This window comes from Ammospiza nelsoni, chromosome 16 (assembly GCF_027579445.1).
Source record: "Ammospiza nelsoni isolate bAmmNel1 chromosome 16, bAmmNel1.pri, whole genome shotgun sequence".
Lineage (NCBI taxonomy): Eukaryota > Metazoa > Chordata > Aves > Passeriformes > Passerellidae > Ammospiza > Ammospiza nelsoni.
This window is the reverse complement of record NC_080648.1, coordinates 11,205,883-11,220,553: the sequence shown is the minus strand read 5'-3', so window position 1 is coordinate 11,220,553 and position 14,671 is coordinate 11,205,883. Positions and strand designations below refer to the sequence as shown.

Here is a 14,671-nt window from a genome sequence, read left to right as displayed (position 1 = left end):
TGTTGGCTTCTATACCCTGCAATGTGACATGGCCAAAACAACACTCTGTACTGAGTGAGAAAATTCTGCCATGGACCAAATGGTAGAAAATATGCAGTGAAAACCACATCATATTGCATACAGAAAAGAGTTGAATTAATCCTATCTAAAAGATGGACTTGGTAACCTTTCCCAATTTCAAGTGTACTTTCAAAACTAAACAATTATTTGACAATGATTTCAAATATCAGAGGTATTTAAAAACATATTCAGGAAGCTTCAAAATACACTTTTCTCAAAAAAAGTGAAAACATGGCCTTGCATAATTCCCAGGCTGGTGACATTGAGGTGTGAGATAAGAAGAGAATCATGGTAATAAGCCTTTGAATTCATGCACAAAGCCTGCATTTGTTAACAGTGTGTTTGCTCTTACATTACATGTTAACAGTGGTTAACATCTTTATTGTAGCTATGGGAACATATCAGCAAATTATACATAATTCTAATTTTTTAAGATCATTTACAGAACCCTAAACATGTATAATGGTGATGTAGATCCCTACAAATTGGTATGAACTGCTTTAAACTCTTGTTCTTACAGAGCTGGCTTTATTTCTGTTGAAAGGAAGAGGACATCAAAGCTCCAGGATGGGTCCCTCTGATACAAATCAGCCCTGACTTTAATGGAGCTCAGTGGATTTGCAGCAGGCAGAGATCTTGGCTATCTGATTTTCCAACTGACAACTCTTCTTTATGGAGAACTCCACAGAAAATAAGTATTCCCTACAACCTACAGACCTATGTGTATGGTACAAGCCACGAATACTGAGAAATCTAAAGTCTAGTTGAAATTAAACAGTTGTGAAAAGACAGAGAAAAATGAGTTTTCTGTAATGATAATAGCACTTACTGTATATTATATATGCTAAATACTCAAACCACTTTAGTGAAAAAAGCCATTCATTTCCTTTCATAATATGGTCAAGAGTAATTTCTGGCACAGAGATGTGAGAATCATCAGTGCAGCTTTGTGGAATTGATTACCATGTACTTCAACAGAGACCAGCAAATGCTATTTAAGGAGCAATTTGAATCACTGATGTGGTGATGCAGGAGCTGGTTATGTCTCCTTGATGTGGAAGGATAAGCTGTCACAACACTGACAATGCACAGAGCAACTATGAACTATCCTTAAATTACTCCAGTGCAGGACAGAAATGGAAGTTTGCTTTCCTGTCCTTGTGCTGGCTCCTTTCCAGCCCAGTGACAAGGACATCTGAGCACCATGTGAGCACGTTCCCCCTGAGCAGAACCAGGAAGGATTAATGGGCATCTCCTGAGACCCAGGGAAATGAACAAATGCCTGAGGGACAGGATGTTAAGGGATAAAAGAATATGGCATGGTCACACCAGGTTCATTTAGCCTAATGCACTGTGATGGTGAGAAAAAGTGCTGTTGTTATTCTCCAGAAATTTCTTTCAACTTCCCATGATTTTTTCACTATTTAGAGCTGAGATAGATCAAAAATATGAACAAGAAACTAAAATTCCGATGCAATGACAAAGTGTCTTTGAAGTACACCAGGAACTCAAAAGCCTACATGGTAAGCAGAGTTACATGCAAAATCATTGCTAAAAGAAAATAATGAGATGCTACTGCACTCCTTGGCAGAAAAGAATTATTATTATTATTATTATTATTATTATTATTATTATTATTATTATTATTATTATTATTATTATTATTATTATTATTATTATTATTATTATATGGTTTCTGTGCTGCAGAAAATGTAGTTAATTTAGTTTGAGATTATCAAAATAATTTACAAACTGGGATTGACAAGCTGAATCACCGCAATACTGACATTTATCTTGTTCATTTCAAAGTGATGTCTCTGCTTCAAAAACTGTCAGATTTCATTTTTTAAAGAGTTTTTCAAAAGGTCTTTTACTTTACCATGAAGAATTACCCCCTTAAATCCTGACTCTCCAGTCCAGTCAGTAGACTAAAAAATCAATTATTTGCAGAGTACTGGTTTTGGGGAAGAAGGCCAGAAGATGAGACAACCACATACAAAAGTCATTGCAGAATCAAATGGAGAGTGAAAGAGAACAAATATGGGATTTATCCATAGGGCAGACAGAGCCTTACAAGAAGCTGTCTTCTATTACTAAATTATATTTAGAAATGTATGGTGAAAGGTAGGAGAAGAAACTTTGCTGTGAGTGGAGAAGTTGGCAGTGTCACAGCCACGTGGAGAACCCAATACTCCAGCTTGGCAAGAGGGCAGATGGTCTCTGCAAACTATTTTAACACTTCTTGGCAGAAGACAGCCATTAGATAAAGTAAGGGAGAAGTTGGTCTTCAAAATCTGAAAAGAAATTAAAAGCATGTGCATGACACAACAGTGCCTGGAGCAAGGTAGGTGTCTACATAAAAAACTGGAAAAGAGCCCTCTGGAAATCCAACTGAAATGTTTCTCTGTGGAGGACAGTAATGTTGGGAATTTAGCTGCTAGAGAATGGAAAAGTACAAAGCCGTGGCTAATTCCAAATCCTACACCTGCTAGATAGTGTGTCCTTGGGCCTAGCTGTAGTATGATAACAAGTGGTGAAGGAGACATGAGAAAAGAGAGGTGTAACCCCTAAGGAATGAGGAAGAGTTCATGGTATAGTTTAACCAATAGATTGCTTGGATTACAGAATATTCATAAGCTTATTATTTGCTGTATAAGTGTTTGATGCTTTCTTCAATAAACTGGACCTGTGATGAACCAGCTGGTGTCCTGGTCCCCTTCCTATGACACAGTAATTCTTGTTTTGGAAATCAGATGAGTACAGCAGTTGAAGCTGGAGCTTTAAACCTCTGCTGGAGGTTTCCTGATGTGTGTGTGAGTCACAGGAGCTGGGTCTGCATTTGTTTACCTGTGCATTAATGTGAATCCCCAAGGCAATGTGAGGCTGAATCCATTAACATTAGCAAAGAGCATAAACAACTCAAGTAAAGGGGTTTGGTGGCACAAAGTGCTAAAGTGCCCACAACAAGAATGTTGGTTGGTATTTGACAACAGCAAGAGGAACTGAATTGAGAACATAGCCAAGCACCTAGACTGTGTTTAGTGATATTAAAATTATGCAATTTGTTTAGGACTTTCTGTAGCTAGGCCATGTGGCATCCTTCCAATTCCATTTCTTTATGCAAAACAAATAATTTCGCATAGATTTGCATGTTACTAACAGGAGAAGAGACTTATTAACAACATAAATTACAACTCACTTCTATTTAATTTATTATCTTGAATTAGCTGATGAGTGTCCTCGAGCCTTATCTCTGTGTTTAGACACTAACAGAGCACTTATCACTGAGGCATCAGTGCCACTCTTCAGCCTTGATACAGAGCCTGGGATATGGACTCAAAACAGTCAGCTGTGAAATAAAGCAAATTGAATTTTGCCTTGTATAAGGAGGACGATAAGTCATTTGCAGAGGTCCAGGGCATTCTGTTCTATTAAAATAAATTTCCTAAAAGTATTGAATCCTGTAACTGCTTTGCCCCAGAGGATTAAGAGGAGTATTTCCAGTAGAATGTGTGCACCCAGCTGCTTTGTAGGCACCAGTCTAAATCTGAAACCAGTCCTTTACAGCCAGTCTAACAAACTGCCCATAAAACCAGCCAGCTGGCTGGATCTCTTCTGGCTACTTTCTTCTCCTCTCATTCATTGTGACCTACAGCTAAGGATGTTTTTCACACTGCAGACCCATGGAAAAGGCTCTCATAATCTTGTTAAAGGCTGGCATACTTGACTCGCACTACAGAATCCTGCATTTGTCTCTCCAGGGAAATAAACATTTTAAAGAGTCTTTGGACTTCAAAAATGCCTTAGACAAATACAATGGCCACTCCAGTAATAAGTGAATCACTTTTCTGCTCCGCACAAAAATGTCTACAGCCAGGAATTTGGATTTTATGTGCCCTTATACAAACTCATCTACAGCTTGTTGTTTTTTTTGTTTTTTTTAATGCTCACATGTTCTCAAGGGAAAGCAATTTCTCTTTCAAGCAGCAGTGACTTTAGGAAGTCAAAGCATCCAATTGCTAGAGGACGGTTTACTTTACCTCTCATCACTGAAACCCTGCTGTGGAATACAATCTGTTTTCAGAAGAGCAGAGAGGTGAAGGACAAAAACAAATGGCAATTACTCAAAGCCTGTGAAGAGCTTAGAGACTGGTATTCTCTTGCATCAGAATAAGGGCAAGAAAATACACTGGTCAAAATGTTGCCAAGGATAATGCTCTAACATGAGCAGACTGAAATTTGTCTTGCTGTCATGGAGAATATTAAGCAATAATATAATACTATGTAACATTTGCATTTATGGCTGCTTTTTAAGAAAGACTGAACCAATTTGTTAACTTGCCTTTAGGACAGATGTTCGGCAAGGACATGATAAAATATTCACAGTTTGCACTACTAACTCTCATTCCATTATTTCATAATTAAAACATTTCTTGCTACTTTCAGAACCTTGCCATACCAGTGAAAAGAGCTTCTGAATTTGCCCCTTGACTATCTACTTGAAAAATAACTGCATTTCAGGCCAAATTCATGCAACACTTTTCTCAGAGATTCCACCAGTCCAAAATGTAACACATTTAATCCATATTAGGGTATTTGAAGCACCAGGAGAAATAAACCACAGTATTTTTCACTATCATAGTTGCTAGAGAAGCACTGTCTTTAGCATTAGTAAAAAAAAGTTGCTCTAACAATACTTTTATAAACACAGTGACTCTGCCACAGAGAACCTCAAACTCACATATATCTGCAAAATTTCCAATTACAGAAACTGAAACTCCAATGATAATTGCAACACTATTGGGAATTATTTACAAACTTAAGGCATAGGTATCTACAAATAGAAGCACTTCTTGTAACATCTGCTGATAAAAATGATGCCCAAGCAAAACGTGTTTGGATTCAACACAGAAATGTGTTTGGAACCAACCAGAAACGCGTTTGGAACCTGGTAGCAGTTTGCCATAAAATAAGAAAATAATCTCTTTGTATAGGAAGTTAAATGTAGGAGCAACTTTGTGGCCTTCACTAATTCTTAGAGTGTGACACACGAGTCCAGGCTTGTTTAAAACATAACCTGCATTAATGTAATTCAGTTTCCCAAGGTCAGGAGGAGTTTATTTCCAATGCCTTGCTCTTAACAGTGCTGTCGTACCACATGAAATAACAGCACCACATATCAGCAGCTCCTGAATTTCTTTTGAAACACAAAGTCCTGACAATGAATCTGCTTCTCAGGAGCTTAATATATTGTTTGCACTTGCATCTTCTTTATTGTAGCTCTTTTATACCTGTACTTCAATTGCACATGGCATCTTTCCTTTATTGAGGGCTGCAGTTAATCAGCTGGTTCCATAAAGCACCATATAAATTCTGTTTTATGAATTCTTTGTCACAAGAATGTAGCCAAATGCCTCATGTCCCAAGACTCAGCAGTAACACATCACCTTTGCACAGCCTTGCAAAACCATATGGAAATTACAGCAGCTCATGAACAGAAACACCTCAATCACCTTTACTGTGTTAGGGATGGTAAGGAAAAAATAGAAACCAGTGATGTTTAACAGACATGTCTTAAAAAAGAGTGAGGAAAAGAAAGACAGAGAAAGTCAGCCTGGGTATGAGTGGATAGACATTTGCAAGGTTGCCTTTCAATGCAAGAACGTTGGCAGTGTGAAGTGCTACCATGAGCTCCCATTTTCCAAAACCCTTACAAGTAGCAGATGTCTTTCCCCTTTCCTCATTCATCTCACACCCTAAGCTATATGACTACAAGAAAAAAAAATCTAAAAAAATTATGTGCAAAATTAATTCTTTTTCCACTTAATGCATACTGAGAGAATTGACTTAAAGCTGTATTTATATTATCATTTAAATACCTATACCAGGCTTCTTTCTCCCTTTAGCTTCTCCAAAGTAGCTCTAACAAATCTTTTCAGTAGTGCTGTAGAGTTAACTTTTAGGAGACAGGACTTTTTATGAGGTTTTTGTATCAAGAGCAAAGAAGTCTGTGACAGGAATGGCTCAGCTCTAGACTAAAGCAGTGAAAAACTCACTCAGTCTCTTATTTCATCTTGGAACTCTCTCTGATAGAGCATTGCTGATCTAAATATACAAAAAAGCCCCAGACAAAGCCTTACCAATGTCCTGTCAAGAATTTCCAGTATTTCTGGAGATGCCCCTCCTGACATCCCTGAGGTTTAAATGTCTTTTTCACAGCCCAGGGCTGCTCACAGTTATTCTGTGACCAGCAGCACAACTGAGGCCTCTCCTCCTCCAGACATTTCTAACCAAGGAGCACTTAGACAAAGCAGATGTTCACATTATTACACCCCAAGTGTATAATTATGCACTTTGTGCTAATGAACTTCTTCTCATTTCTATTGCACCAGCTCCCAAGGACATCCAATTGAAAATACAAAAAGGAACCTTTTTTTAAAAAAAGTGAAATACTGTCCAGTGTTTTTTGCAAACAACTCAATTTCTTGGCATAATGTAAACTGAACAGATAACAATTCCTTCCACTTGCTTGTTTATTGAAAAATCCATTTTAATCATTTATTGCCTTCAGGGTAACAGCATTCTCAAATGCATTTACTGTATTCACTATACAGCATAATCCTCATACAATTAAAAAAAAAATCAAAACAGTTAAAAGTTATATTTGCTGGTAAAAAAACTCTGAAAATTCTGATCTTGTATTTATTTTTTTGTTCAGAACTTCTTATTGCTCATGGGATTTTACTAAATTAAGGAAAATGATTAATATATAAGCCTCATGTACCAATCTCAAATGTACAATATCAAGATTTCTATGAAAGATTTTTTTATTTGTAATGTCCAGAATGCTGGTGTCAATATTTAAAATGAAAAGGAAGCATGATATATAGTTCATAACACTGGTTAGTTTTGTGCCTTTGGCAATTTCCCTCAAACTGAGTCTCCACTGCCCACCTAATAATCTAATTTAGAGATAAGAAACTTCATATATGAGATGCTTCTCCCAGTGCCTCTGCAGCCCACCAGGCTCAGAGGAAAGGACTGCAGATGTGGGAAGGATTTTTTTACCCAGGCCAATCTCATTGCACTTTGTCCCCATATCCCAGTGCTGAGGTATCACTCCAGCACATTTCCTGCCAAGAGCTTATGGAAAATACTGAATTCACAGGGATGGTTTGCAGACCTTGAGTTTTCCATGCATGAAACCCAAGGTTTGTTTGTTTTTGTTTGGTCCCATCCCGAAAACAGGAGATCCTGCAGTTCCAAAGTTATTTCTGGCGTTTTTGCTGGGTTTCATTTCAACCAAACAGCTCAGGCAGGAGCTAATTAATCCCTTTGTGAGAACAACAAACCAGAATGAGGCACCTTTTTCTTTATGTAACTATTTTTTTAGCCATACCTGAATGTTATTGTATAACATTACCAGAGGATGCAACACACTTGAGAAATACGTGGGCATTGCTTTTTCACAGCGAGTTATTACAGAGATAAACAACCATGAACCAGAAGTGTTGGGAAAATCATGATAAAGAGAGAAATATGGATATTTTGTTGTCACTTCACAGTCCCAAATGAAGCCTAATTCTAGTGGTCTCAACCAAGATTTTCAAAAGATGGTATCCCTTTTGCTTTTCCTTTTGCATCCTTAACTCTCCATGGACATCTGAAACCTTTTCAAGAACTGAGAGCTTAAATCTGAATTTCAGTCATGAATGATCAACGAGGTATTTGTAACATGCATCCTGCTGTCTGGAATGACAGTGACATGATTTTATTTTACCCAGTTTTCATTTTTCCTGCTGACAGGGATTCCCTGATAAGCAAGTACTTGCTGCTACAGACTATACTTAAAATTTGGACAATTTTTGACTGTTGTCTGTGCCTGATAACACCTGAACCCCAACTATCTTTGTAAACAAATAGAAAAATAGGTCACAGTGATAGTAAAATCACCTTCAGATAAGCAAGATGGAGCTAAGACTATAAATTATTCAATCCAAACACATAGTGATATCATTGTATAGTCTCATAAAAGAAAATGTTTCCCTATAAACACAGCCTTCTAAACTATTAATGAAATTGGAATACAATATTATAGAAATGTAGTTAAGACCAAGTTTGAAAATCAGCACAGAGTAAACAGATTGCTTAGACATAATCTTAACCACTCTGTATGTTATTATTAATTAGAAATATTATAAAAGCTTGTCTGAATGCTTGTAGGGTCAAAGAATTTATAATTCAGCTCCAAATTTGCGATTTGACTGTCCAAGCTAATGCCAAGGACTGCTCCAAAGAGGCTGCATCAGGAAACCTGCAGGGAAGGTCAAACTGCAATTTTGAGTGACCAATCCAGTTTCCAGAGTTTGACCCTGAATCTGAAAAAAATGTTGAAAGATTGATATTTTAATATTTGGGGCATAAAAATCTATGGTGGTTGCCTAGAAGCTTCTCCATCATTTATTTTTTTGTGTTGCAGGATATTTTAGTGTTTTTGTGTGCATGTTGGACTCCTATTTGACAGAGATGGGCCTGAGCCAAATCATTCAGATTTTAGTAATTTAGTAAAGATTCTCATTCTAGTCCACATCTAAGACAGCTACTTCAGAGAAAACAGATAACATTATTTTTTGATTTACATGCATTCCATTAAACTGAATTACAAAAAAATGCAATTCTTCAGAGGCAAATTAATGTAGAAAGGTCCCTGTTGGGTCAGTGGAAGCTATAAAATATGCAAGGATATATATTTGGAATGAGGTGGTGATATCACAAATGCCATCTTCCTTCTTCTGCATTAATAAAGAATTAGAAATTGAAAAAACCAAGAACTAATTTGCCACAATGCTGCATAAAAAGTTACAACCTGTCTGGAAAGATCAATTAATCTCTAGGCTATACTCATTTATACCTCTATAGACTCAGAATAACTTAACCCAAAGTAACTAGCTCAACACTGTTGATGGAACTATTCCAGATTTATACTGGAATCACTAAAGATGGAATTTAGTCCTCAAGACAGCAAAAGGAAAAAACCCAAACAACCCAGAAACTAGAAAAATATGTATTTGAAACATCCTAAGTCTTATTTTCCTCTGTGTTTTACTGAAAAGGTTTGGGGCTTTTTTTTTTCCCCTCACACTGGGATGTTTTACCTTTAACACCACAATGATAAGCACTATAATTTATTTCATTGTCAGGTTTCCAGAGATTTTTCAAACTTCTTCTTGGAATAAATGTTAGGGAAATATTCCCAACAATGCATAAATCAATATCCATGAGAAAAAGCTTTATGGAACCAGTCTTATTTATTTGATTTTGTTTATGATGAGAGAAATTTTAGTGCTCTAATTATCATTATCAGCACACAAACACCTGCTGTTACTAGATGGTGTTTCTATTAACACAGTGTGCCACTTCAATAGTTTTTTGTTGGCAATCCAAAATCAAATTACTTCTTGTCTGAAAATTATTGTTACTTGCTGACACAAAGTGTTTACTATGTCTGTCATTTTCTAACCTTTTATTTATGCCAGAAAAGGAAATCAATAGCCATTTAAACTTTTTTTTTTTTTTAATGCTGTTTATGAAACCAACAACCATTGAGCTGTCTCAGTGTGTTTTCTTTGGTTTTGTGGGTTTATGCATCCCAGTATCCTTTGGGATCCTGTATCCTTTGTGTGTCCAGGTAAGAAGTTGTCTGCAGGGTCAGTGATCCAGGTGATGTCCACACTGCCCTTGGGACCTGTGGCCATTTCAGATTTGGATTATGTATCAAATTTAATGTGGAACTGAGCAATCCACAGCTACTGGTTACATGGATGAGACCCACCAAATCAATTTTTTCAATATTGTTTCTATTTTAGCAGGTGACCACTCCAGGGGAAGGGGTGAAACCTGTATTTACTGCTAAGCCTGGGTAAATGAACTGCTATAAAAGCTTTAGAAAACATAAGACTTGACTCAGCCTCAGAGAGATGCCAGGGATTTAACACAGCCTTAAAAGTTCTCTCTGCAAAGATTTCAAAAGGATTGAAAAGAATACCCTACTGTTTTTAATATAATTACACCACAACACAGTTATTTTTATGCAGTTCCTGTCTCCTGCTGCCATCTGGGATTAGTCCTTATTTAGCAATGATGAGGAATTATGTCTCATGTCCTGGTTCAGCCTTGAAAATTGTGTCAGGAATTTTGGCCCAACGTGATTCTCTTGCCATGAGAGCCTGTTAAAGAGATGCATTTACCAAAAGGGCAAATCCTGCTGACAGGGATGTTGCTACTGCACTCAGCATCCTCTCAGCAAGCACCTGAGAGCAGCAAAGTGCTGCCTGCTCCTCCCTTCTGTCAGTGCTGCCTCTAAAGCAGATGTTGTCTGCTGTATTTTGGAGCCTGCTATAATTTGATCAAATCCATAGAAGATCATGCCAAAAAGTGACAGCTAGTCAATGGATGGTATCATCCTTAACTTGTTATCTGTCTGGGGCCTGCTGCAATCAATGCTTTTGTGCCAAGTTCCAAACCTTTAGAGCCAGATCAAAACACAACATTTCTACAGGGGACACTTCTGTCTCCTTTTCAAGTTCATGTCAAAGCAGCCTTCACAAAGCACCTGGATGCTTTCTGTGCATAAATGCTGAAAGCACAAAAAATATTTTAATTCATATTCCTTGGTAAAAAAGCATTAAGGCATCACAGATCCAAACCAAAATTTACTCTCAGGCCTAACCAAGTTTTTTTGGCTGATTTTCCTTTAGGACACAATTATGATGGAAAACACAGAAACCTGAAAATTTGCTTTTAATTTCCATTGTATGAATACTTTGTAAATACAATTCAGAACATCAGTATGGGAATATTGAATGGTGGTGAAAAATCCAATAGTATTTGCTCAAGTTGAAAAGTGATTTTAGATTTGATGTTTGAAATCTCTCTATATTCCTCTTTAACAGAGCTTTGAGCTCTTAAATCCTACCATTTTGGCTGTTTGTACCTACGTGCTCCAATATGCTGCTCATATACTGGTGCAAGAGAAATTTAGACTTGGTTATTCAATGATAAAGTTTGCAATTCACATTATGTGTTGTCCAATTATACACACAGTCAGTTGTATTTGGGAACAGGAATAAACACTACATTAATTCTATATCTGGCCTTTCCCCCATCAGCTCTTGCTTTTGTCCAGTGCACAAAAGGAGGATTCATGTGAGGTCAAGCAGCAGAACAGCCCTCAGCCATCACTGCTCTGCTCCTTCTTCTGATGCTTGCAAGAGCTGGATTTTTGACTGACTCAGTCTTGGAGCTATTGGCTTTTGCTTCCACGAGGAGTGGGTGACACCAACAGCCATCCAGGGGGAGCAGAGGGATCTGTCCTTGCCTGCTTCCTGACTTTCTTTAATCAAATATTAATTGGGTGCAGTCACTTACTTTGCTACTCACAAACAGTATCCTGAAGAGGTGAAAAAAAGTGAATCTTTCATGCTTTGGGGATGCTTTTCCATGCTTTTGGCATTAAGACCGATCTGCTTGTGTAAAAGCTTGCAAGCAAGGAAAATTGTATTGGTAATAGTAATTATTATTTACAGAAACTACATAGCTGAGATTTACTTGAGTAAGTTCATTTCATCATGTAACATTAAAAAACTGAATTGCAGTATTCACACAGAAAATTTTGGAGCAAAAATATCAGATCCTGCATAGTTTAGAGCTAACAAACCTACTATTTACTGATGAAGTCCAGAGGAAAAAACCCACCTGGTTTTCATGAGGTATACTAAAGCTTTGAAACCTTAATTTTGGAATGCTTTTCTTTTATCATTCCCAGAGTTTGCAACTCAAGTAAGTAACTTAGAAATCTACCTGGAAATTCAGTGTCAGAAGGAGCCTTTTTTCAAAGCTAAAGCCACAAAAGGAAACATTTCCTGACAAATCTGCACCAATTTCAAATCAACCATGTTCATGACTCATACTTCATTTTCATAAACTTTAAAATTATCTACTCTGCAATGATGAAAATCTGTGAACAGCAATTTGAAGCTGAAATATTTGCTGAAAGTGGATTTCAGGACTTTAAATTTTTTAGTTGTCAGTCATTCAGACACAAGAAGTAATACAACTCATTTGGGAAACAAGACTGTGGTTTCTTCCAATGAATGTCATGCACTGAGTGCTCTTTTTATATAGGAAAGGAACATTACACCTTCTCATCCATCACACCCAATAGGGCTGGTAGTTAAATGCTACAATTCATACCCTAAACAGTGTAGATTCTTGATCAAGCTTGCCAAGACCTATTCTGCAACTTAAAAATGTTCCCTTGATTCTCCTTAGAAATTTAAACAACACTTGGCATATTTGAATATATTTCCTTCTGCCTATTGACTTTATATTCCTCTTATCAAGATAATAAAATTTCCTCAGAAGTTGCCTTGGGCATTTCTGCAAGGTCAGAAGCACACAATGCACAGACAGGGATAAACCTACTTTAAATTACTGCATCCACTCATGCTCCAGTGGCTCTGCAACCCTGATGGCAACAAATGAAGTCTGGTGTGCTGGGAGCACAGCACTTTGAAAGCACAGAAAGGGTATGGTCAGACAGAGCCCTGACAGGCTGTTAAACATTTACCAGCCTGCCTGAGCACCTCCACCACTAACAGAGACCAAACAGCAGTCACAGAGCAATGGGAGAAGCTGACAGAACCATATTATTGCAACCACAAATTCACACCTGCCAAGACACAGCCCAGTCATTGCACTGCGTTGGTGTTTTGATAGAATGAACAGCACATTCAAGGCAAGAATCTCTCCACTTGCCAGGAGCTTCTGAAGAACTGAAACAGTTTGTTTCCTATCTGAACTTATTTAGGGTGGGTTTTTTGGAAGCTTCTTTTGATCTAAAAATAAGTTCTGCTTGATGAGGACTCAACTTTCTATCGCAAAGAGGTACCTGAGAACCACCAGCAGATAAGGTTCTGTGCCTTAAATAATTTCTGTCACTGAGAGACAGAAATCACTAGAGTTTCTAGTCCTTTACTTTTGTTGAAATTATAGCCTTATTCATTTTACAGTACTAAATCAGAGGGCATACACACTCTGGAAGGGCAGCTAACCTCAGGGCAGTTTACAGCTCAACCTCTGTCTCTGGGTAGCCAAGTTGAAAATCAGCAGCTATCATAAAAGCATATTGTAAATCTGGGATGCTGCTGTGACTTATGAAGCATATCAAGTGTTTGGATAAATCAAAGGAATCTAAATGGCTTAAAACAGCAAAAAGTAAAAGCATTAGGGCTTGTCTTCTTTGCCAAAATCTTCCATTAGTACCTTCACAGAGACCTGTTTTCTACCTCTCAGACACTGATTCAAAATTCCATTTACGAAAATGAAGAACATGATCCTGCCATCTCCTCAAAGATTTAACTTTATGGTAGAAAGATTTTATTGTTGTTAGTTGCCATTAAAGGTAATAATTCTGGTGTAGTTTTCTTTTGCTTGCATTCGTGCTATTTTATTAATGTCTCCATAGCAGCAGTTAGCATTGGAAAAGGAATTCCAATTTTTAACATGATTATTAGTCTTCATTTTCATCCTCAAAGCTGGGATGTTTTCGAAGCAGCTCAGGGAGGAGGAAGGAATAAGAGTCAAACACCACAGCCCATTGTTACCTCTGAGCACATACACTTACATTGCTTTCCTTTGATGCTGCTGCCAATTTTATTCACAAGCGTATAAAAAAAAGGTCATGACATTTAGAATTACACTACTTTGGAAATTAAATGTTCCTTTAAATTTTTAATTTCTGAAAGTAATTTATCATGGAATAATATTTGAATATGGTTCAATGAATGTGTAAAGATTAATGCAAACTTTCTTCAAACTGCAAGTTCACAACCACATATGTTTAACCTTGTTGTGTAATAGGCATAAAAATGTTGATATGTGAGCTTGAAGAACTGCATTTCCATTTTGCTGGAAGCATTTGCACTGTTATTCTCCTTAGTATTTTTCCATTGGCATGTCTGTATAAGGCATGAGGTTTAGCTCTCAATAATTTTCTACTTAAGATTACACTTCACAAACCTGGCAACTAAATAAGGAGCAAAAATGAATCCCAATGGTCTGCAGAGTTTTTTCAGAGTTTTATGTGAGAAATCAAACTACTGATCTTTAGGCTAATTCAGCAATATTAATGATATTATTGTAGCATATAAGAAAATAAAATAATTTTGTGTGAACACGTGAGAAAGCACTAAGATACCACACAACCAACATTAATAATAGTAATAATAATAATAGTAATAATAATAATAGTAATAATAATAATAGTAATAGTAATAATAATAATAATAATAATAATAATAATAATAACAATAATAATAATAATAATAACAATAGTAGTAGTAGTAGTATATCCTTGTCACCAGGGCAATGGCAGGAGCATTGCTAGTTCAAGTTTGGCCTCTTGAAAAGCCCTCAGGAAAGTTGCTCTGCAGATCACCCAATTCATTAAATTAATGCTTTGTTGGCTGGAGTTAAAGTTTGAGTCAGGCAAAACAAAAGCCTGGGTTTCAGAATACATATACCCTGTCAAATTGCATTTATCAAGATAAGG

The 14,671-nt window shown here is 36.9% G+C and overlaps 1 protein-coding gene across 1 annotated transcript in view; it reads right to left on the bottom strand.

Annotated features, from left to right (window-relative positions):
• SPOCK1 (SPARC (osteonectin), cwcv and kazal like domains proteoglycan 1) overlaps window positions 1–14,671 on the bottom strand; it is a 265,054-nt gene that overhangs the window by 39,789 nt on the left and 210,594 nt on the right. The gene's annotated exons all lie outside the window — the stretch shown is intronic.